The following is a 23,340-nucleotide window of genomic DNA, read 5'->3' on the forward strand; positions in this document are numbered from 1 at the left end:
GGAAGTGTGACATCACCAAGATGGTGCCTCTCCGAGCTCTCCGCGTGGGAACGCGGCATTGCCGATGCGATAGCAGGAGCCAGCCTGGATTCCAGTGTTCCAGTGTCGCAGACTCGCGGACCTCGCGGAGTGGACGCGCCACGCGGCGGACACTTGACGCGCCGACTGCGGTCCGCGGACTCATTCCGAGAGTCGTTTTCGTCGCTCTGTCTCTCTCGCACTCATGGAGCGTACCGTATAGGTGCGCGAGCGACAGAGCGACGTAAACGACTCTCGGAATCGGTGTCCTGCGGCGCCAAGCTCGCCGACGTGCTGCTGCCTGCTAGCCTGCTAGTGCCCTAGGCAACTCTTGCGACAGGCACGATAAGTTGCCTGTCTGCAGGGGCAGAGCCACAGGCCTCGCCCAAAGGCGTGCAGCGCTGCCACACCAGTAGGCAATCATTTCCCACGATCCCCCTCTGCCGAAAGGGTTGCCACTACCTCAGCCTCCGGCAAGGACTTGGCTCTCGAGAATTTTTATCCAGTTGGCAGTCTGAGGTTGGCAGCCCTTTCGACACTGGCGCGTCGTGTCAATTTGGTCAATTTTTGCCACCGTTTGCGTGGTATGGAACAGACCCACGAGCGGAACAAGGTTCAGATACCACGTTTTAACTTTGACGGCCCCGAAGTTTTCCAAGAAAGCCACTGCACAGTGTGCGCACCTGGTTAAGTACGTGAGCTGGCAAGTCCCCTCTGGTGCTCCGGCTCCGGGCTCAGGGACTTGAGTCGCGTCCGCGTCAGCCAAGTCATACCCGTGGAGCCGGGGAGGGCGCTCTGCAAAAAAAGGAAAAAAAAACACGATTGAGTGTCGACGCGGGTCGGGCCTGGTCGGGCCATGCATTGAACCGTGGCATCATCGGCGTCGCCCTCGAGTGATTCAGAGGAGTGGTTCGTCGCTCTGTCTCTCTCGCACTCGCGGGAGTGCGAGAGAGACAGCCGAACGGAACAACTCTTGTGCATCTGGATGGCGGCGGCACTCACCTCTCTCTCCCGCGTCGGAAGTCGGGCCTCATCTCCGTGTCAGAGAAGCCAGCACAGAGCTGCCCTGGAACACACAGCAAGCGCCACCTCAGTAAAGGCGTTCCCGCGAAGGCGGGGCGGGGCGGGGTGGGGCGGGGTGGGGCGGGGTGGGCAGGGCGTACGACGTCCAGCGGGACGCCGCGCGCCGCTAGTTTCAAGGTCCTATTAAAACTTTAGAGCACGCCCTCCGGTGCTCTCGCGCCGCGCCCTTCCGGACCAAGGCCCTGCCCGCCCTGCCCGCCCTGCCCGCCCTGCCCAGGCCCTGCCGGGGCTTAAATGGCCGGTAGGGCGTCCAGAGGGCCAGCGCGCCCCGCAGCCCGACCCGCGGGCCGACCCTTAGTCCGACCCTTAGTCCGACCCTTAGTCCGACCCGTAGGGCCGCATTCAGGCATTCAAGCATTCAGGCCAGGGTGAGGCCACCGCAGGGTCCGGCAGACCCGTGCAGGCAAACTTGGGCAAGTGTGGGGACTCTGCTGAGGCCACGGGACTGCGCACAGTGGGCCAGAAGACCGGTGCCGGCGGTCAAAATTCTAGACGCGTTTTGAGCTCCAAAATCGCTACTCGAACCAAACGTGTGACCCCACCAATGGATTCCTCGTTCGGAGAGGAACCCATTGGTGGGGTCACACGTTCGGCTCGAGTCCCAGCGACTCAGAAGCTCAAAACGCGTCTGGGATTTTGGCCGCCTCCACCGGTCTTCTGGCCCACTGTGCTGCGGGGCCCGAGAGGAGAGACCACAAGGCCACGGCGAGGCCGACGAAGGGACGCACTGACGCACTTCGAGGCCGTCGCAGACGTCGCAGAGCCGCCATGGGGCACCCGTAGGGCGGGCCGGTCTATAGGCCGGTGCAGGGCTACAGTGAGGCCAGCCAGGCCCACTGTAAGGCCACTGTAAGGCCACCGGAGGGCCACTGTAGGGCTGGGAGGGGGGCCAACGGGGGCCAGGATCGAACTGGTGACCTATGAGCGCTGCCGTTCCGGCACCCGCCCGCCACACCCCGCCACACCCCACCCCCACCGGACAATCGATAAAGGCTCCGCCCTCCGTCGCCAGGGTTGTGTTCGGCAAAGGCCGCCGTGCCGCGCCGCGCCGTGCCTGCCGTGCCGCGGCGGTGCCGTCGGGGTCCTACCGGGGAGCCGCCGGCCTCCCGCCAGCCAGCCAGGCAGGCAGGCGGGCAGCTCGCGCACCGTGCGTGCGACGGAGAGCCTCCGGCCGCAGGCAGCCGGGCGCACGGCGCGGGCGGCGCAGGGCGCGGGGCCTCCGCGAGCCACCCCGTTGTGGGGGTGGGCGGGCGCAAGGGCTGCACAGTGGGCCAGAAGACCGGGAGGCGGCCGAAACTCTAGACGCGTTTTGAGCTCCAGAGTCGCTAAACGGGACTCGAACCGAACGTGTGACCCCACCAATGGATTGCTCTCCGAACGAGGAATCCATTGGTGGGGTCACACGCTCAGTTCGAGTCCCGTTTAGCGACTCTGGAGCTCAAAACGCGTCTAGAGTTTTGGCCGCCTCACCGGTCTTCTGGCCCACTGTGGGCTGCCTAGCCAGCCTAGCGGGGTGATTCCGCGCAGTGCGGCCGGCGCTCTGTCTCTCTCGCACCCGGGCGGCACGCCCCATGACTGCGAGAGAGACAGACAAACCCCTCGGAGGACGCGGCGTGGACGGCGCCCCTCCCCATCTGGCGCCCGGCTGCCGGCGAGCCCCGGCCGGCCCTGCCCGGCCTATGGGTGGGGCGTGCCCGCGGCCTACCCGCCCAAAGATCAAGTCACTTTTTTGGCATTCCACCAAGCAACGCTACAATGCCCAAGCCCCTTCAGTCGTGAAAGCAGAAGCTTCGCAGACTGTTTCGAGTGCTTTCTAAATCTAGATTCCTATCGAATTTCTAGATTAGATTATTATTCGAAGCGCTCTACGGATGCTACTGCTGTGGCTTTCACTCGGATCCACTAAACTAAATTAAACTCTTTTCTGCTTTTCGGTGGTCTGCCCCGCCCATGTGGTGTGGTGCGGTTGCGGGCAGCGTGCGGCAGACAGTTGGCAGGAAGGGCGCAAACTTGCGTCCGAGGAAACCGAGGGGGGGGGGGGAGGGGGAGCAACAGCAGCCAACGGCAGCCAAAGGGCAGAAGGGACGAAACCGCGCGCCCCGTGATAATCAGCAGACTGATTCCGAGAGTCGTTTTCGTCGCTCCGTCTCTCCCGCACCTGTACTGGACGTCCCACGAGTGCGAGAGAGACTGAGCGACGAAAACCACTCTCGGAATCAGTCGGCAGACTGGCGCAGTTCGGTCGGTGTGACTCCAACGCAATCGGAAGGGGCGGACGGAAGAGGAAGGGGGTGGGGGAGGGGGGGGGGTCGGCTGGAACGGGAAAGAAAGTGAAACGGGAACAGCAGGGAGTAGGGGAGGGAGAGCGAAGGGAGAATGAAATGGATGCGTCGGGGAAACGGAAAGGAAAAGAAAACGAAACACGCGCGGGTGAGGAGAAGAAAGTAAGGAGGCAAGGAACGATAACTAACAAAGCAGGAATAGGAAGTAAAAGTGAAATTGAAAGGAAATGACGGGAAGGCGACACGGACGCTCCTACACTACGTTGATGCTACATGGAGCCGAGCCTTCGGAGCGCCTGCGAGGTAGGCAAGCCCGTTGAACTCGCGAGTGTAGCGGGCTTGCCTGCCGCCAAGGGGCTCGGAGGGCTGGAACGCAGGACGCCGGGCTAACGTCATCCGGGACGACATCCAGGAGAACGTCATCGTGGACGCCATCCGGGACGACACCCAGGAGGACGTCATCGTGGACGCCATCCGGGACGACACCCAGGACGTCATCGTCGACGCCATCCGGGACGATACCCAGGACCAGGACGTCATCGTGGACGTCATCCGGGACGACATCCAGGACGTCACGGTGGACGCCATCCGGGACGACATCCAGGACGTCATCCGGGACGACATCCAGGACGTCATCCGGGACGACATCCAGGACGTCATCGTGGACGTCATCCGGGACGACATCCAGGACGTCATGGTGGACGCCATCCGGGACGACATCTAGGACGTCATCCGGGACGACATCCAGGACGTCATCGTCGACGCCATCCGCGACGCCATTCAGGATGTCATCGGTGACGCCATTGGAGCATCCGGGATGCCGTCCAGGACGTCATCGGCGACGTCACACAGCACCAAGACGTGAACTGCGCGCGTCGCCAGCGACAAGGCCAGCGTCCTGCGAAGAGTGCCACGGCACCGCTCCGAGACTACGAGTAACTACGAGTAACTAGCAGCAACTAGGAACTAGAGAAACTAGTAACAGTCGGAGATAGTTACCTCTTTCCGGAGTGAGTGGTCTGCGCGCACCCGGACATACCTGCCGAAAAAAAGAGAGAACTGTTAGTCAAGGACAAAGTGAACCGGCGACCATAAAGGTGGTGGTGGTTTGAGGCCTCCAAGGAAGTGCACCCCCGCGGCCCCCGCTTGCCTTCCACTGCAATAGGGCTCCTCGGAGGGCAATACCCGCGGATCCCGTTGGTCCCCTTTTTTTCGCAGACGCGACGCCATTTCCCTCTGAATCACGGCGGAGATGACGCGCACTCCGCGAGCCAGGCCGAGCCCTGCAGGCGGAGTCCGTCTCTCTCGCACTCACGGCGCGCCCCCGGGGGTGCGAGAGAGAGAAGAGAGAGAGAGAGAGAGAGAGAGAGAGAGAGAGAGAGAGAGAGAGGGAGAGAGGGAGAGAGGGAGAGAGAGAGAGGGAGAGAGAGAGAGAGGGGGAGAGAGAGAGAGAGAGAGAGAGAGAGAGAGAGGGGGAGAGAGAGAGAGAGAGAGAGAGAGAGAGAGAGAGAGACGCGGCGACGGAGCGCTGTTCGGAACGAGACCGCAAAGGCGACGCGACGACCGAATTGACAGCCGCCTGGAAGGAGGGCTGGGCCCGAGGCTGGGCCTCGCCGCCACCCTCACAGTGCCGCAGACGTAGCCTAGGGCAGGGCGGCCTCCGACACGGCCTCCGAGAGCGCCGAGATGGAAGGGAAGATGGAGGAGACGGAGAAGGTGTGCGGGAAGAGTCGCAGGATGCGATAACAAGGACTGATGGGCCGACGAGAGGGAGAGGCGTGGAGAGAGTATCCACACTCACACTCACTCTCGCTCTCTCTCTCTCTCTCTCTCTCTCTCGCACACAGAGAACATTGTCAGGGGATCGATCTTTCCTTGACCTGGTTTGAGGTCGGCGCGCGCGTCGCGTACGGTCGAGGGAATGGCCCGGGCGGGCGGCCCTGGCGGCCCTAGCGGCCCTCGGCGAGGTGGCCCGGGCCCCAACGGCCCCAACGGGCCCAGGGGATAGGGTCCAAGCACGGTCCTAAGCACGGCGCGCCGCGTCGGGGGTGGGGGTGGCCCCCCAGGAGCCTACGAGACGGGAATGGGAAATGCGTGGGAGAGACGCAAGGTGCAGTCCATGCGAGTGTGCGAGTCTATGTGTGTGTGGACAAGGACAGACAGATATTCGCAAACGGTCGCCCGAAAAATTCCTCCTCCGAGAGACACTTGCAGCGGCAACTTTGATCAGAGTAATTCATCTTCCGCGACACTCTAACCGCGAGCTCCACGACGAAAAATAAAAAATTGGCCGCTTCGGGCCTGTCACCGCCCCGCGCCGTCCGCGCCCCGCTCCGGGATTGGCTGTTCTTTTTCATCCCTGTTGCCACGCCGCCCCGCGTGCCTTGCAGTGGCGTGCCTCGCCGTGCCTCGCCTTGTGCAGCGACAGGCTGCCTCCATCAATAACGCGGCAACAATGTGGCGTCTGAGCGGCGAGGCGCGGCGAGGTGCCGGTGTGCGGGCTGTGCGGGTGGCCCCCCCGGCCCGGGCGGGTACCACCACCATCGACCACCACCCAGGACCCATGCACAGTGGGTCAGAAGACCGGTGCGGGCGGCCAAAATCCCGGACGCGTGTTTAGCTCTAGAGTCGCTAAACAGGACTCGAACCGAACGTGTGACCCCACCAATGCATTCCTCGTGCGAGGAGCAGTCCATTGGTGGGGTCACACGTTCGGTTCGAGTCCCATTTAGCGACTCTGCAGCTCAAAACGCGTGCGGGGATTGGGCCGCCTCCGCCGGTGTTCTGGCCCACTGTGCGCCAGCCGGCAGCGCCCTTGGAGCCCGCCGCCCTTGGCGGCCCAGGTTTTTAACAGGGCGCCACGGGGTCGGCCGACCAAGGGAGGCATTGGCAAGGCCGGGCAGGCCGGGCAGGCCGAGGGCCAGCCCAGGCAGGGAAGCACAAAGGCGCTGGAAATAGCCCCAGGCTCGGCCAGTCGGGCCCGTCGGCCGCGGGCATGAGGCTCGGAGGCAGGATGATGGACTAGATCCACGTTGCCGCCCTCCGCGGCCTTCCACTTCCACTTCCGCCCCCAACTCGCAGCGTTCCGTTTCCCGGTAAGCCGCAGCAGACTGATTCCGAGAGTCGTTCGCTCTGTCTCTCTCGCACCTACACTGAGAATGAAAGAGTCATGATCATGACTAAAATTTTGGGTGAGGAATTCTTCATTACCCAAATTTGGGTGAGGAAAATTTTCTCGCCCAAATTTGGGTGAGGAAAGTTTCCTCACCCAAATTTGGGTCATAATACAATGGAGCTATATAGGGAGCTGATACACCCTTCCTCACCCAAAATTGGGCGAGGAAGCTTTCCTCGCCCAAATTGGGTGAGGAAACTTTCCTCGCCCAAATTTGGGTGAGAAAGAAAACCTCGCCCAAAATTGGGTATTGATCATGACTTTTTCATTCTCAGTGTAGAGGGGACGCCCCATGAGTGCGAGAGAGACAGAGCGACGAGCGACGTAAACGATTCTCTGAATCAGTCTGGAGTCTGGACACGACGAGGGTTGCGTCGTCTGGACCTCTGGCAAGAAAAAGAAGACCCCGTAGGGCGTGCTGCCCACGGCGTGCCGGGGCTCTGTCCTCCTCGCGGCAGGGTAGGTACACGGAAAAAAAAATTCTCAGGTGCATCCTGAAAATAAGGATTTTAAGAATCGCCTTACTGGCTAACTTTTGCCGTGTAGGTTCGTTCGCTTCACAGTGTAGGTAAGCCTCGAACCCCGGAACAGGGCTCTGCGCCAGGGTCTGTCTGGGCTGGGCTGGGCAGGGCAGGGCGGGGCGGGGTGGGGCGGGGCGGGGCGTGCACACCTCGTGGCCTTGGATCTAAATGCGGGCCAGAGCAGAAGCAGCAGTCAATCGAACGTGTTTACGCAGCAATACAGAGTGAAAGTGAAGAACAGGCAGGTGTTTGGGCGCCAATGCGAACGCCATTGCGAACGCCAATGCGAACGTGAATGCGAACGTGAATGCGAACGTGAATGCGCGCGCAAAGGGGACGTTGCTACACTGCGAAGGAAAGGGAAGAAAGAGAATGGCGTTGGTGGTTGGCGCCGATCCACGGAGTCCGATTAAATGGGCTTTGACGGCGACCTCGAAGACCTCGAAGCGCCCGCCCGGGCCCGGGCCGGGAGGTATAGGGCAAACGCCGCGGCTAGGTGGCACCCCCCCCCCCTCTTCCTCCTCCCACAGTGGGGCACGTGAGGCGAGGAGGCAGGGACTCAAGTGCCGCGTCTATGACGGCTTCGACGCCTCCAAATCGGTCAGTGCCGCGTCGCGGCGCGTCGTGGCGGCCGCGGAGGTGTGGCCGAGCGGGCCGCGTACAGGGCCTCGTCCTTGTATGGCCGGGCGGGGCGGGGCGAGGCGGGGCGGGGCGGGGTGGGGCCCTCGTGTCGTCGCCCCTCCCCCAGCAATCTCGTCAAACATTCACCGCGGCTCGTTCAGCATGTGTGCCGCATCCACGATGAGTTTGCTTGGAAGCGCCTACATTGCCGGGGACACTTTTCCCCCTTTTCCAGGAGAGCGCTCCGCGTGGCGCCGCGCGTCACAGTGGGCCAGACGACCGATGGAGGTGGCCAAAACTCTAGACGCGTTTTGAGCTCCAGAGTCGCTAAACAGGACTCGAACCGAACGTGTGACCCCATCAATGGATTGCTCGTTCGGAGAGCAATCCATTGGTGGGGTCACACGTTCGTTTCGAGTCCCATTTAGTGACTCTGGAGCTCAAACCGCGTCCGGGATTTTGACCGCCTCCACCGGTCTTCTGGCCCACTGTGGCGCGGGGCGAAAACACTGCCATGCAGTGCGCGCACCGTGATTTACCGCACTCGCTTTTCGCTAATCTGGCCCGTGGATTCCCCCACCCACGCGCGCGTCGCGCCGCGTCGCGCGATGCGCGTTTCGGCCCGGGAGAACAGAAGGTGGGAACGCGCCACGCGGGCCTGGCCGGCCCTGGGGCAACGTACCTTATCACTCACGGCAAGCAGAGCCAAGCAGAGCCAAGCGGTAGAGTCACATGGGCCGCGTCGACGCCTATAAATACCAGATAAGCTGCACCGGCGTCTGCGACGTCTGCGACGTCTGCGACGACGCAACCTGCCGCGCCCGCACAGCCGCGCACGAACCGCGTCAAGCCTTCGCGGGACAATTCCAAAAAGTTGACTCAGCCGACCGATGCCGAGAGTCGTTTTCGTCGCTCTGTCTCTCTCGCACTCATGGGGCGTCCCCTCTAGGTGCGAGAGAGACAGAGCGACGAAAACGACTCTCGGAATCGGTCCGCAGAGCGTCTAATTCGGTCGTCGTCACGTGTCGGCGCGTACGTCAGTGACGCGTCAGTGACGTGACGAGGAGGATGGAAAATAAAGCAAGGTGGTTCCGGCGGCGGCGGAAAAGCAGTCATGCAGTGCTGGCGTCAAAATTACCTCTCTGCACACGTGCTTTTTTATTGCTTTTTTTTGTGTGCCGGACGGCAGGGCTCTCTGGGCCCTCCGAGCCTAACGGCACGGAACCCTGCATGTGTGCTACGCGCTGCGGGTACATCAATATACTTCACAGGCACGGGACGGACGGGCCGCCCCCCTCTCCTGTCACACCATGAGTGTCAACTCTATACAGAGTGCGGCGCTGCGGCGCTGCGGCCTGGGTCATTACTTTCCCCTGATGGCACATTCTTGCAGTGCCACGCCTACCCGGACAGCCCCCCCCCCCCAGTGGGCCAGAAGACCAGTGGAGGCGGCCAAAACCCTAAACGCGTTTTGAGCTCCAGAGTCGCTAAATAGGCCTCGAACCGAACGTGTGACCCCACCAATGGATTGCTCTCCGAACGAGGAATCCATTGGTGGGGTCACACACTCGCTTCGAGTCCTGTTTAGCGACTCTGGAGCTCAAAACGCGTCTAGAGTTTTGGCCGCCTCCACTGGTCTTCTGGCCCACTGTGGCCCCCTGCCCCGAGGGGGCCACTTGCCCTGTACAAATGGCCCACCCTGCCCCGGCCGGTCGGCGATCCGCCTAAGTCCATCCCCAAACGTGGGAGCGTCACTCGCCGCCGCGCTCTAATGGGCCGGCCGCTGTCTCTCTCGCACTCACGCGGCGTCCCGCGAGCGACGGGTGCGAGGGAGACGGAGCGCCAAGCCGGGAGTCAAACTACAGGCCCGTGCTGAGCCGGCCCGGCGCCAGCGGCGCTGGGCCCGAAGAGTTCCTTGTTAGCTTTGGCCCATTAGCACCAAGCCTGGCTAGCCTAGCACCTTGGCGTGTGCTAGGCCACTTTGGCCGCCCGACGCGGCCCGACGCGGCACAGTGGGCCAGAAGACTGGGGAGGCGGCCAAAACTCTAGACGCGTTTTGAGCTCCAGAGTCGCTGAACAGGACTCGAACCGAGCGTGTGACCCCACCAATGACTTGCTCTTCGAACGAGGAATCCATTGGTGGGGTCACACGTTCGGTTCTAGTCCCATTTAGCGACTCTGGAGCTCGAAACGCGCCTAGAGCTTCGGCATCCTCCACCGGTCTTCTGGCCCACTGTGCGCGGCGCCCGACGCCTCGCGCACAATGGCGAATGTGGACCCAAGCCGTAGGCGCCGCCGTGCCACGCTTCGCTGACGGAACCAAAAATCCCATACACGTTGTTTTCATTCGGAAAGTAAAACCCTTGCGACATTTTTTTGTCGCCGCAAAGTCGGCACTTTTTTGGCGTTTGCTTTTTTTTGGTAAGTTGTAGAAGACTGCGGTGCGAGAACGGTGTCGTCAGGGGATTTGCACCGCAACGCAGAGTGCATGCTCAGCACGCCTGTGACCCACCCCAGCGAGAGTCGTTTTCGTCGCTCTGTCTCTCTCGCACCTACACAGAACACCCTTTGAGTGCGACAAGGACAGCGCGACGAAAACGACTCTCGGAATCAGTCTGCGGCACGCTCCACAGTGGGCCAGAAGACCGGTGGAGGCGGCCAAAACTCTAGACGCGTTTTGAGCTCCACAGTCGCTAAATGGGACTCGAACCGAACGTGTCACCCCACCAATGGATTGCTCTCCGAACGAGGAATCCATTGGTGGGGTCACACGTTCGGTTCGAGGCCTGTTTAGCGACTCTGGAGCTCAAAACGCGTCTAGAGTGTTGGCCGCCTCCACCGGTCTTCTGGCCCACTGTGCGCTCTGGCCCAGCGCACGGCAGTCCGCGCACGTAGCGGGCCGCCGAAATCGGGCGGCCCGGCCGCCTCACCGTGGTCCACCACACCGTCTTCGTCTTGGTCTTCCGCCGCGGTGTGGTCCGCCACCCCATGGCCTGGCCGTGCGCCTGGCCGCAGGCCCCGCAGGCCTCAAGGCAGCCCCGCAGCGCGCCGCGGCCCTCGTCTGGGCGGCTCATTTTGTATCGCCCCTTCCGGGACTCGGCCGTGACGTCATACCCACCCCCAGCCCACCCCCAAGCCCAGCGCCGGCCAAGCCCACCCCTCGGTGACCTCGCCCCCCACCCCGCCCCACCCCACCCCGCCCCACCGCGCCCTTCCCTAACTTGCTCACGCCCCGACGGCGCCGCCGAGCGCGGCCGGGCCGTGGCGAGCCGCGCCACGCGGGGGAATATTGCCTGGGCCGGATCGTCTTAAACAATAAGATTAGCAATCTGGCGTCGTGCTGGCGTGCGCAGGTGACTTGATGAGGGGGCGGCGAAAAAGGGGAGGCACCGATTTTCGGAGGGCGGCCGAGGGGGGGGGGGGAAAGTAGGGGCGCCGTCGCAATCTGTCCCGACACGACCTCATTCCGACAAGGCAAACACACGTCAAAGGAGGCGATAAGAAAGGAGCCTGCCAGGTAGGCAACAGGCAACTACACGGTTAAAACGGAACCTGGTTTTCCCTGGAAGCCTATGGTAGAGACATAGGCGATTTCCACGGAGTTCCTGGGAAAACACCAGGTTCCGTTTTTACCGTGTACCTGCCGCGGGCACTGCCAGCGTGAAAAACAGGCTGTGTTCCAAGTCCAAAACTTAAGGTTATCCAAAATCAGTCGTGGAACGAGTGAACACGGAGAAAACCTTACAAAGTATTTCAGGCCTTACAACGAAAAGCAGCTTGTTAAAACAAAGTATTTTGAGCATTCATAAGCTTACAAAGAAAATACTTCGTAATTTACGAACTATTCCTTCGTATAACAAAGTAAATTAGTTTGTGCTATGTATGCTCAAAATGCTTCGTAAGGTTTTGAGGGTAAAGTTATCCTGGTGTAAAATGATCCACTCTTCATTCACCACATAAGATGTCCTGATTGCTTACCTACTAGGTGCGCGCGGTACCAGTTAGGCCGGTGTCAACCACCCGTTGGGGTGGTTTTGTACCTGAAAACAAACAGAATAGAACCATTAGTAAGGCCTATAACAGTTTGTGAGGCATTGCTAGTGCGAGGTCCCCCACAGGGCCAGGGCGATGTAACCTATGTGACTTGACCCAACATAAAATCCGCTGAAAAACAAAGAACCTCGAATTTTAGAACTGACCCGGTCTTTGGTTTACACGATAAAGCGCGACCCTAAACAAGTTCCCAGTAAATGTCTTAAGGTTACAGGCTACACCAACATCATATGGTAGAGATTTTCCCCATAATACCAACGCAATTCGTCAAAATCTCTTTAAGGTACAGTGGATTCTCAATGGTATGTTACGAAGTCAGCTGCACCACCATAATATGGAGAATCTTCACTGTACAACATAGTGTTGAGCTTTCGGAGCCGCTCTGCCACCAAAAAGCTGAGATAGAGGTTCGAATAATTAGCGATTGGGGCACTGTTTCAACCGGTTGTAGAGTCATCTCGCCGCTCCCTCTTTGTCGCACGCATGGGGTTTTCCCCGCAGGGGTGCGAGAGGAACAGAGCGACGGAAAGCCGCGTACGCAAAACCAAGAAGCAAGCAGCACGTGCCGTGCCGCCAGCGCACTGTAATCACCGAATAAACATTTGCCCACTGTGTTACTTCCTCGGCGTTTTATGAACCGTAAACGCGCGGACTCTCCCTGCAAGTTGATTTGACGATCGGCGCTGCCCGCGCCCGGGCCAAGCCTGGGCCACGCCTGGCCACCGGGCCGCCCCCCGCCGGTCCAATGCTTTGATAAACCGAGCCGTACCCGTGCCCAAAAGCCCAGCCCCGCGAACCACTTGATCATGGAGCGTCTCGATGGTCCTGCTGCCACACTCTAAATGTTTTACAGTGAAGATTCTCCATATTATGGTGAAAATGTTCCATATTATGGTGGTGCAGCTGTCTTCGTAACATACCATTAAGAATTCACTGTACCTTACAGAGATTTTGACGAAGTTCGTTGGTATTATGGAGAAAATCTCTATCATATTATGTTGGTGCAGCCTTTCACCGAAAGACATTTACTGTGCAGCAGGCAATCTTTCCACGGTGGACCAGTGTCGGAAGGGTTGCCGACACCAGACGGCAAGAACTGACCTTTCTTTTCTCTCGACATGTTGCCTTGCGCGGAGGTTGGCCGCAACCCTTTTCTCTGCAGGTACACTGATACATTGCGGGGATTTTCGTCGACTTATGTGGCCCTGATTCGAGCAGCAGCAGCCGCGCCGACCGTGCCACTGCCTCACCACACGCTGCTGCTATTTCAGTCTCTCAGTCTTTTGGTCTTTTCTTCTTTCAGTCGCTTTGCCGCGCTTGGCTTGGTTTTTTAGGGCCTTAGGCCTGTGATTCTGCGAACTGTCCCCTGCGCGGGGACAGTCCCCCGCCACGGCCGCACCTCCACGGCCACCTTGCTGACCTGCTCCGCGGGCCGCGCCGACGGCGGCCACCCTGACGGCCATCTTGACGACCTGCCACTGCCGCAGGCATCGAACCTCGCTTCTGAACGTAGACGGCAGGTGCTGAGACCCCCGCTTGTGGTTCTTCTCCGCCGGGATAAAGTGTCACCTTAGAAAGGACGGCCATGTCTCGTTTTGCAGTGCAGGCGGGCATGTGTCGGGCCCGAACTGGCATACGATCATGTGTGGTCTAGCCCTTAATGGCAATGGTACAGAGATTGGGTACGCAGTCCCGCCGCGCACCCCTGTTCAACGGGATTGCCTACCCAGTCTTCGTAAGGGGCCACGCCGCCTGTTGGGTAGGCAGTCCCGCCACGCACCCCTGTTCAACGGGATTGCCTACCCAGCCTTCGTAAGGGGCCACGCCGCCTGTTGGGTAGGCAGTCCCGCCACGCAGCCCTGTTCAACGGGATTGCCTACCCAGCCTTCGTAAGGGGCCACGCCGCCTGTTGGGTAGGCAGTCCCGCCACGCAGCCCTGTTCAACGGGATTGCCTACCCAGCCTTCGTAAGGGGCCACGCCGCCTGTTGGGTAGGCAGTCCCCCACGCAGCCCCTGTTCAACGGGCAGCCTTCAGGCAGCGGTGGAGACGCACGAGCCCTTTCAACGGAATTTACCAGTTTCTGGGCCACGCCGCCTGTTGGGTAGGCAGTCCGCCGCAGCACCTGTTCAACGGGATTGCCTACCCAGCTTCTTAAGGGGCCACGCCGCCTGTTGGGTAGGCAGTCCCGCCACGCAGCCTGTTCAACGGGGTTGCCTACCCAGCTTCTAAGGGGCCACGCCGCCTGGCAGTCCCGCCACGCAGACCTGTTCAACGGGATTGCCTACCCTGCCTCCGTAAGGGGCCACGCCGCCTGCTGGGCAGTCCCACAACGAAGCCCCTTTCGGCGGGCAGTCCCAGGCAGGCAGGTGGAGAGCAACGAAGCCACTCTCAGAGGGCTCCGGAAATTTGACGGGTTTTCTGGCTCACCTGGTCCGACAGCGCTGGGCCTGGGCCGCTGGGCGGCAGGGAAGGCCTGGGGAAGGTAGGAGGAGGGGAGGGGGGGAGGCAGCGCCGGGGCGTTGCAGCGAGGCAGGGCAGGAGGCTGGAGGCAGAGGTGTGGGGCCCACTCGGTCCGCTCGGCGCTCGGCCCACTGGGGCTCAGAATGGAGTCTGTTATCAATGGGGCAGGCAGAGGCAGCAAGGGCGCACCATCGATCCAAAGCACGGGAGAGGAAGGCAGCGGCAGGGGAGGGGGGAGGGGGGAGGGGGGGATATCGGGATGAATTAGAAACGCCGCGCGACGCCGTGCCATGACGGACGGCTCGGATCGAAGAAACATAGAAAAGAGGACTTTCGCTTTCTACTGGATTACCCCGCACGCACAGTGTGCGCACACGCACGCCGAGTGGGTGGTGGGGCAGGCCATGGCGGCGCACATCGCGCCCCTCCCGGCGCGCCCGACTGGGCCCGAACAATGGGTGCGAGAGAGACACAGCGAGTGCAGCAACGTTCCGAAGCAGCGGCCGCGCCACGGCGGTCCAGGTCAGACCAAGCACACTGATTCCGAGAGTCGTTTCCGTCGCTCTGTCTCTGTCGCACGGCGTGAGGTGTGAGAGAGACGGTGTGACTCGGAATCAGTCTGCAGGACCACTGGAAAACGACTGCGGCTCGCTACGGCCTGGACTCCCTCCCGGACGCCAACGAGGGTGGGTTGTGCTCTCCGCGCCGCTGCAGTGCAGTGGCAGCAGAGCAGGTCAAGTGAGGAGACAGAGGCACGGTCGTCGCCGCCGCTCTGCGACCATGGATGCACGGTGAAAACGGTTCCTGGTTTTCCCAGGAGCTCCCTGGAAATCACCTAGGCCTTTACCATAGGCCAGCCATAGGTTTCCTGGGAGAGCCCGGTACCGTTTTTACCGTGTGTACCCCCACGATGAATGTAGGGGTAGACATCGCACGATGGCTGTACCCACCCAGGCAGGCCGCACATCGTGGGTAGTGCGAAGTGCGACTAGTTGCCCCTCCCCTCCCCCCATCAGCGCCTGCAGCCGGGAAAATAGAAATTGCCCACGGACGTTTAGCGCTAACAGTGCCCCCAGCAGCCACGCCCCCGCAGTTCGGCACGTCGGGGCGCTTTGTCCGTTCAGCGCGCCAATCAACCAATTGGCAACTAATTTTCGGCACATGTTCGCGCGGACCGCTACACCGCAACACGCGTCGCGGCCGCGGGGCTTGGCGGGGTGCTGCCGGCCGCCCCGGCCGGCTCGGCGGCGCACTGTGAAGCACGGCGCGGACCCATCCTGTCTATTTGTAGCGGCGCCAGTTTAGCCCGCGGCCGTACCGCCGAACCGCCGCGCTAGGCTACGCCAGGGCTACGCGCGCTAAGCCCCGCCGCGCCGGGCCGCCAGCCCCGCCGGCCCCGCCAACCCCGCCGGCCCTTGAACAGCACGCACGGTCAGGGATCCAGTGGCCAGGCGGCAATACCCCGGCCCCGGCCGGCCGCGCCGCACCGCTCCGTCCGCGGGGTAGAGGCGGGTCAGTCCACTGCACTGCGGTCCGCTTGCACCGATACCGCACTCCGGACACCGTGCTGCTGCTGGTCGTCCAGTGCGAGGCACTTTAGCAGTGCAACGCTCTTCATGATGTGGCGGTGGCGGCGGCGCCCGGGGCCGCGCGCGCCGTGCAGGCCGCGCCGGCAGCCCGTCTCCGACCGCCTTATCTTGGTCGTTGTGCGGCGGCCAAGCGGCCAGCAGACGCACAGTGGGCCAGAAGACCGGCGGAGGCGGCCAAAACTCTAGACGCGTTTTGAGCTCCAGAGTCGCTAAGCAGGACTCGAATCGAACGTGTGACCTCACCAATGGATTGCTCTCCGAACGAGGAATCCATTGGTGGGGTCACACGTTCGGTTCGAGGCCTCTTTAGTGACTCTGGAGCTCAAAACGCGTCTGGGGTTTTGGCCGCCTCCACCGGTCTTCTGACCCACTGTGAGACGGCGGCCGGCAGACGGCGGCCACCTCGGCGCGGCTATCTCCCCGCCGGCCACCAGTGGTGCCCCTGATGGTGGTGTCCGTGGTGCTCGTGGTCGCACCCAGGGTCCGCCGTGCCCGGCCACGTGGGGCGCTCCGCCGCGCTCCGCCGCCAGGTCGTGTACACTGTACACGTTCCACGCGCACCGAGCGCCGCGCTGCCAACATCGCGGTGCACCGCCGAGCTCATTATCGGCAGCCGGCTGATAACGGCTGTCTCTCTCGCGGCCCGGCGGGCGCCCCGTGCTGGCGCGTGAGTGCGAGAGAGACGGAGAGCTCACCTGCGGATGGCCGTGGCGCTCGCTGGCCCGGCGCTTAATGAGCCCGCCAGCCTCCCCGTCATCGCCAAGACCGCGCCGCCTCCGGCATAGCGGCCGCCCCAGGGCCGCCCCGGGCACCCTCGCCGTCGCCATCGCATTAGCATGGCCAGCACCACGCCCCCGCAATCCCGCCGCCGCAATGGCCGGCCGCCGCGCCGCCGGGAAATTTGGCCGCGCAAACGGCGAGGCGGGAAAGCGCGGTGGAAATGGGAAAAGGGGGGGAGGGGGCGTAAACGGCAAACGATTACGGCGCGGCCGTGGTGCCTCCAGCCTCCACGACGACGCCCTCACTTGAAACGCCCAACGCCCCTCGCTTCGCGCCTCGCGCCTCTGTCGGCGTGGCTGCCATTGCCCGTGGCATGGCCGCAGGCGTGGCGCTGACAAGCACGTTGTCCGACTAAAAATAGCGCCATTTTGGCGGCGAGGATTTAGCGACGCGCCCCCAGACACCTGCCGCCTCGCCGTGCCGCGCCGTCACGCGCCGTCTGCCCCCTTTGATTCCGCCCCTCCCCCGCCGCCCCGCCCCACCCGCCCCGCCCCGCCCCGCCCCGCCCCGCCCCGCCCCGCTCCACCCCCTCGCACGCCCACCGCCAGCGCCCCCGCCACGCCGCCGCGCCGCCGCCCCCGGCCCACACGGGTCCACCCATCCCTGTACCCCTGTTCTCCGGTCCATTGCACTCGCGTGCGCCCGCCACCCCCTCCCAAAAAATCTGCTTTCAAGACGAAGCAGACGACGCGCGTTCCCCCGCCCCGCCCCGCCCCACCCCGTCGGGGACGAGCGCCAACACACGCCGTGCCAGCGAGGCGGCCCCGCGGTGCGCGCGGCCAGGCGGCACCAAGCAGGCCGTACGCCCGGCGACAGCAAGAGGGTCCTTCTGAAACACCGCGCTCGCCCCGCTCCTACACCGCACCCACTACACACGCTCGCCGCGCTCCTTCACTACCCGCGCTCGGCACCGCTTTAGAGAGAAATTAACGGCAGCTTTGGCGGTGAGGAGCCGGTTATGGCTGCCAATAACGCCGCACTCATTGGCTGGAAAGGCAGTCATGTCGTCGAGCAGGCATGGGCAGTAAGAAAGTAAGCCTGCGAACTAAGCGATACGTATTTCTAATACCGGTATCGCGATACTTTTCGGCAAAGTATCGGTAAGTAACGCGTACCGATCTTTTCCATAAAGTCTGAGAATACCGTACTTTTTTCTTCTTTTAGAGAAAGCAAGCATATTTAAATGAGATAGCCGGTTTTCCGGCAGGCCCACTGCGATGTTCTTCTGGAGCTCCCTCAATCCTCGGGCCCGGGGAGGCCCAAAAGGGCGAGGTGGGCGACCACATTGCGTGCCCGGCAGCACTGTGGTCACCACCGCTTGCCGCACCTTGCGCTTTTGTGCAAGCCACGCCCCGCCGCCCCGCGCGGGCCACCGGGGCCCATCCGGTCCTCAGTCCGACACGCCTAGCCCCTTACTCTCACCAGGACGGAACTTGCAAGCGGATCGGCCGCTGGCTGGCCTTTGCTGCCACCCGTTCCCCCCTCCCCTGTTCGCCCTCGCCGTTTAAACCCCGCGGCGGGCAACGGACCCGCATTGATTGCAAACATCGCTTCCCGCTCTGGGTATATTGCACTGTTCATCGCAGTGAGTTCATATATTAAAAATCGGGAAGCCGCGAAACCCTTGAAAGTAACAGATTGCAGTCAGCCCTTCGGCAAAAGATCGGTAAAAATCGGGGATCTGAAAAATTAATAGTCTCGGTCTAACTCGATCCGATTCAAGTAACTTGCCCATGCCTGGTCGTCGAGCAGGCATGAGCGCTATTCGCAGGTCGCCTGGAAGTAAGAGAGTGACGTCATTCAGACCGCGTTCACATCTCGATACCGCACATTGGCGGGGTCAGCAACCTGGTGAATGACGTCACACTCTTCCATGCGTCCTGCGAATGGCGCCCTTTCAACCTGCGGATAACGTGGTTTGCCACGGAGAGGCAGTCAGTCCGGTCGCCTACCTGCGAATGCTTTGGCTGGACCGCAATGATGGTCTGCAAGTGTAAGGCGTACCGACCGCGTGTCCTTCGCTGTCCGCCCGCCCCGCCCCGCCCCGCCCCGCCCCGCCCCGCCCCGCCCCGCCCCGCCCGCCCGCCCCGCCCCGCCCCGCCTGGCCCACCGCGTCCTCAGTCCGTCCCGCCTGGCCCACATTTCACAGCGCGCGGCAGTTGTAGGAAGTGATCGAGCCGACTGGCGGACTGGCGGACTGCAGACCCGTTCCTGATTTATTTTTATTTTCTTTCGCCGACACTCGCCGTGTACCGGCGGACGCGGACGGCCTGCAGACTGATTCCGATAGTCGTCTTCGTCGCTCTGTCTCTCTCGCACCTAAGCGGGCCGCCCGTGAGTGCGAGAGAGACAGAGAAAGCGCTGCGGGCGAGGCCGCCACCTGCATGCAGACTTGCAGTGGCAGCGCTTCGCAGCCCTTCGACGTGTCAATAAAGTGGCATCGTAAAAAGATTAATCAGTCTCTCTCTCTCTCTCTCTCTCTCTCTCTCTCTCTCTCTCTCTCTCTCTCTCTCTCTCTCTCTCTCTCTCTCTCTCTCTCCTCTCTCTCTCTCTCTCTCTCTCCGCAGCGGCCAGCTGTGCGAGAGAGACAGACACGCTGTTGCAGTGCAGGCACGGCTCCATGACGAAGCACGGCGCGGCACGGCGCGGCCATAGCAACACCACTGTATCGAGTCATTGACACACATTTGCAGCGATATCAATTAGCCGCGATGAGAAGAGGCAGAGAAGAAAAGTGCGTCTAGGGGCAAGCAGAGAGAGAGAGAAGAGAGAGAGAGAGAGAGAGAGAGAGAGAGAGAGAGAGTGTGTGTGTGTGTGTGTGTGTGCGGCGGCGCGCGGCGCTACACGGCAGTTGAGGGCACTTCGCGTCAATTCGTGTAATAGGCGAGGAAGGAGAGGAGGGTCTCGGAGGAGGAATTGGAGGAAGACTTGGTCGTTTTCTCGGTAATCGCGAGACCGCGCGAGACGCGTCGAGGCCACGGCGTGGCGATGGGCAAGGCGGGCAAGGCGGGCATGGCCATGCCGACGGCGCGGAGGCCGGGCACGGCGAGTATGAAATGCCTGGCGGGGTTACGGGTTACGCCCGCCGGCGCGACACCACACTGTGGGAAGCGGCGGCCGCGGCAGCGACTCATTCCAAAGGATCGCGACACCGTCTCTCTCACACGCAAGGGGCGTCCTTCGGGAGTGTGAGAGAGACAGAGCGACGGTGGTCCAGAGGGGGCGAACTGACGTGTTGAGAAGGCGCTGTGCAAGTGTCGTGCGGGTTGCCTGAATACCCCTCTGTCTGTGACGTCTGTACGGAACTGCTCACCCGGCCAACATACCCAAATGAAAACATCGGACACGATTGGGCACCAAGAGAGGTCCTAAACTTTGGTTACTCTGCAAACTGTACAGAGTGCTCAGTACACTCTATTTGGAGTGTACTCATAAGCACACTCCTGTGAGAGTGTGCTCAGCTGAGTACACTCTAACGAAAGTGTGCTTAGCTGAGTACACTCTAACGAAAGTGTGCTTACCTGAGTACACTCTAAGGAGAGTGTGCTTAAGTCGGCACAATTCATGCAGCTGAGTACACGTTCGTGGGAGTGTACTTGTGAGTACACGCTGAAGAGAGTGTACTCATGAGTACACGCTAAAGATAGTGAACTCATGAGTACACTCTAAAGAGAGTGTACTGAGTACACTGTTGAGTTTGCAGAGTACTTTTTAGCGTAACTTCGACCTGGTTCAACCCCAGTGACGCTTGACTTGCTGACAGCCCTCGCGTACAATATCATCATGCCATTCTCATGTCATATTTCACAGTTTCTGATCGGCAAGTTGGTATTGAACACGCCGGGTGCTGGGCCTCCTAACCTTGCAAATATGTATTGGGTATGTATATAAATCTTTATTCAATTTATCACTTCGCGACTACTCTCCTCGCATCAACGCGCAACCACTTTTAACCAGCCTGAAGCAAAACCTAAGTAAACACAAAGCATTCGAAGTGTTCGGAAACTGAACTCTGACATCGCCCGCCCATCACAGTCACTGTCTGCTACCTGTCATGGCTGTCACACAAACAGTAGACACCAGTGTTGCAAACCTACAGTTTTCAAATTCAACACTGGCAGTTAGATCTCACAATTAATTTACTGTATTAGAAGTTGTACTCGATTCTAAATGACTAGTCTAACCTACTCCAACTAACTTTAACTTATTGGACAGTAAATTGACAGTTAAAACTAACGATATAATGTTTCACACAATGTCATGGATATCACGTTGGCCAGATGAGCGGTTCTGTACAGGTGAACAACAACAGCAAAAGCAACAACTAAACCAGTGCGTTAGATCCCTACCCAGTTCCCCCCCTTTGCGGTGGTCATGAGCTCAGTAGAGCCCTAGCAACTTTTTATTCGGGCGCGAACTGGGGCCCAACCGCGCCTTAGCCCGAGCTCGATTTGACCCCAGGACTCAGTTGAACCCAAGTAGGGACGCGGTTGGGGCTCAGCGGGCCTCAGATCGCCGGGGCACAGTGGGCCAGAAGCCCGGTGGAGGCGGTCACAATACCGGACGCGTTTTGAGCTCCAGAGTCGCTAAACAGGACTCGAACCGAACGTGTGACCCCACCAATGGATTCCTCGTTCGGAGAGCAGTGGGGTCACACGTTCGGTTCGAGTCCCATTTAGCGACTCTGGAGCTCAAAACGCCTCCGGGACTTCGACCGCCTCCACACCGGTCTTCTGGCCCACTGTGCGGGGCTCAAGTCCTTTCCGCCCAGGCAGACGACAGGCAGCCTTGCGGTCGAGCAGGGAGAGACACTATTTCGGCGGCGAATTGCTTTTCGGGGAACGGGTGATACGCACACACAAAAACAGCAGCGACACTGCCTTCGTCGAGCCGATGCTGAAGTACGTAAATATTCACCATAGACATAGTACTCGCTTTTGCGCGGCGACTGAGAAACAAGACAGAGTCGGCGGAGTCCGAAGGGAATGAATGAAGCTCGCGACTCGCCTCCCTCCAAGGACTTCCGGACTCACTTCCGGACTTCCGGTCTGAGGCTGCCCGCGGACCTCACCTCGGGACCAATATCCGATGCTTAGCCGCCGCGGGTGGAGCCGGGCGGAGGGGGAGGGGGAAAAGGGGGGGGGGAAGGGGGGGGGAGCCCACGCGAGCACGGCGAGCACACTGCAGCGGCAGGCAGGTACGCCTCCAGGCACTGCTCAACATCGGCCCGGGTCTGTCCTGTCCATGTACGGTGAGCCCCCCCCCTCCCCGGCATAACCGGGTCAAGACCGCGTCAAGCGCTGATAGATGCCTTGTCAAAGGCGCACCGCCGGCCTGCCTTCCAATGCGCCGAACGCCAATATGAATGGGAAGGCGAGCCGATGCGAATGTGGATGTGAACGTGACACGCCGAGCGCGCAACAGTCGTCCGCGGACGCCGACACGCACGCACACACACACGGGCTGGCTTTTTACACACCGCCGCAGCGAGTTTTGTCCGCGGGTACCGCGAGCGGCGAGCAACAGGGCAGGCAGGCCGCTGCGCTCCGGGACGGCCAGGGCCAGGATGGCTTGGCGCGGCTTGGTGCAGCAGGCTGATTCCGAGAGTCGTTTTCGTCGCTCTGTCTCTCTCGCACCCATAGGAGACGCCGTATGAGTGCAAGGGGGATAGGGCGACGAAAACAACTCTGGTAATGAGTCTGCAGCTCGGCCGACGCCCTTTTTGCAGAGCCGGCAACACTGTTAGTGCAACAGTGGCGGTGACGCGGTACAGTGGGCCAGAAGCCGGTGGAGGCGGCCAAAACTCTAGACGCGTTTTGAGCTCCAGAGTCGCTAAACAGGACTCGAACCGGACGTGTGACCCCACCAATGGATTCCTCGTTCGGAGAGCTATCCATTGGTGGGGTCACACGTCCGGTTCGAGTCCCATTTAGCGACTCTGGAGCTCAAAACGCGCCTAGAGTTTTGGCGGCCTCCACCGGCTTCTGGCCCACTCTGCGCGGTGACGGTCGACCTGTGTGCCACAGTGCCACAGTGTGTGGCGCGGCGGCGTGGGCCGCGGCCGCGGGCACCGTGAGCCGTCGCGCTGTCTCTCTCGCACCCACACGGACCTGCACGGACCGGCCCGCGAGTGCGAGAGAGACAGAGTGCTCGGAAATGAGCAGGCAGGCCTCCTGACCGCAGGCACGACACCGCCCCCCGAGTCCCCCGAGTCCCCCGAGTGCAACGCCGCGGTTTTCGCGTCCGTCCTTCGCGTTTCTTCTCCGTCGTTCCAGCGCCTTCTCCGCTTCCTCTCTCTCTGTCTTGCCCGTCCGTGGGACGCGGTCTTGGCACCGGTAATAAAGCTGACGCTGCGCGGCGGGTCCTGTGTAATCATTCGATTCGTAAGGGCGGCGGGCCGCACAGTGGACCAGAAGGCCGGCCAAAACTCTAGACGCGTTTTGAGCTCCAGAGTCGCTGAACAGGACTCGAACCGACCGAGCGTGTGACCCCGCCAACGGATTCCTCGTTCGGAGAGCAATCCATTGGTGGGGTCACACGTTCAGATCGAGTCCGATTCAGTTACTCTGGAGCTTAAAACGCGTCCCGTATTTTGACCACCTCCGACGGTCTTCTGGCCCACTGTTCGCCGGCCGGGCTGCTCGCTCGGAAGATAAACAATCAGGTAAAACAACGGCGCGGTCCACCGGGTCCACGCGCGGCGCCTTGGCGGTGCCTCCTCGAGGTGCAGCCTGGTCGCGGGGCGCCCTTCGACGAC

This window comes from Thrips palmi, unplaced genomic scaffold, assembly GCF_012932325.1.
Source record: "Thrips palmi isolate BJ-2018 unplaced genomic scaffold, TpBJ-2018v1 HiC_scaffold_6, whole genome shotgun sequence".
Taxonomy (NCBI): domain Eukaryota; kingdom Metazoa; phylum Arthropoda; class Insecta; order Thysanoptera; family Thripidae; genus Thrips; species Thrips palmi.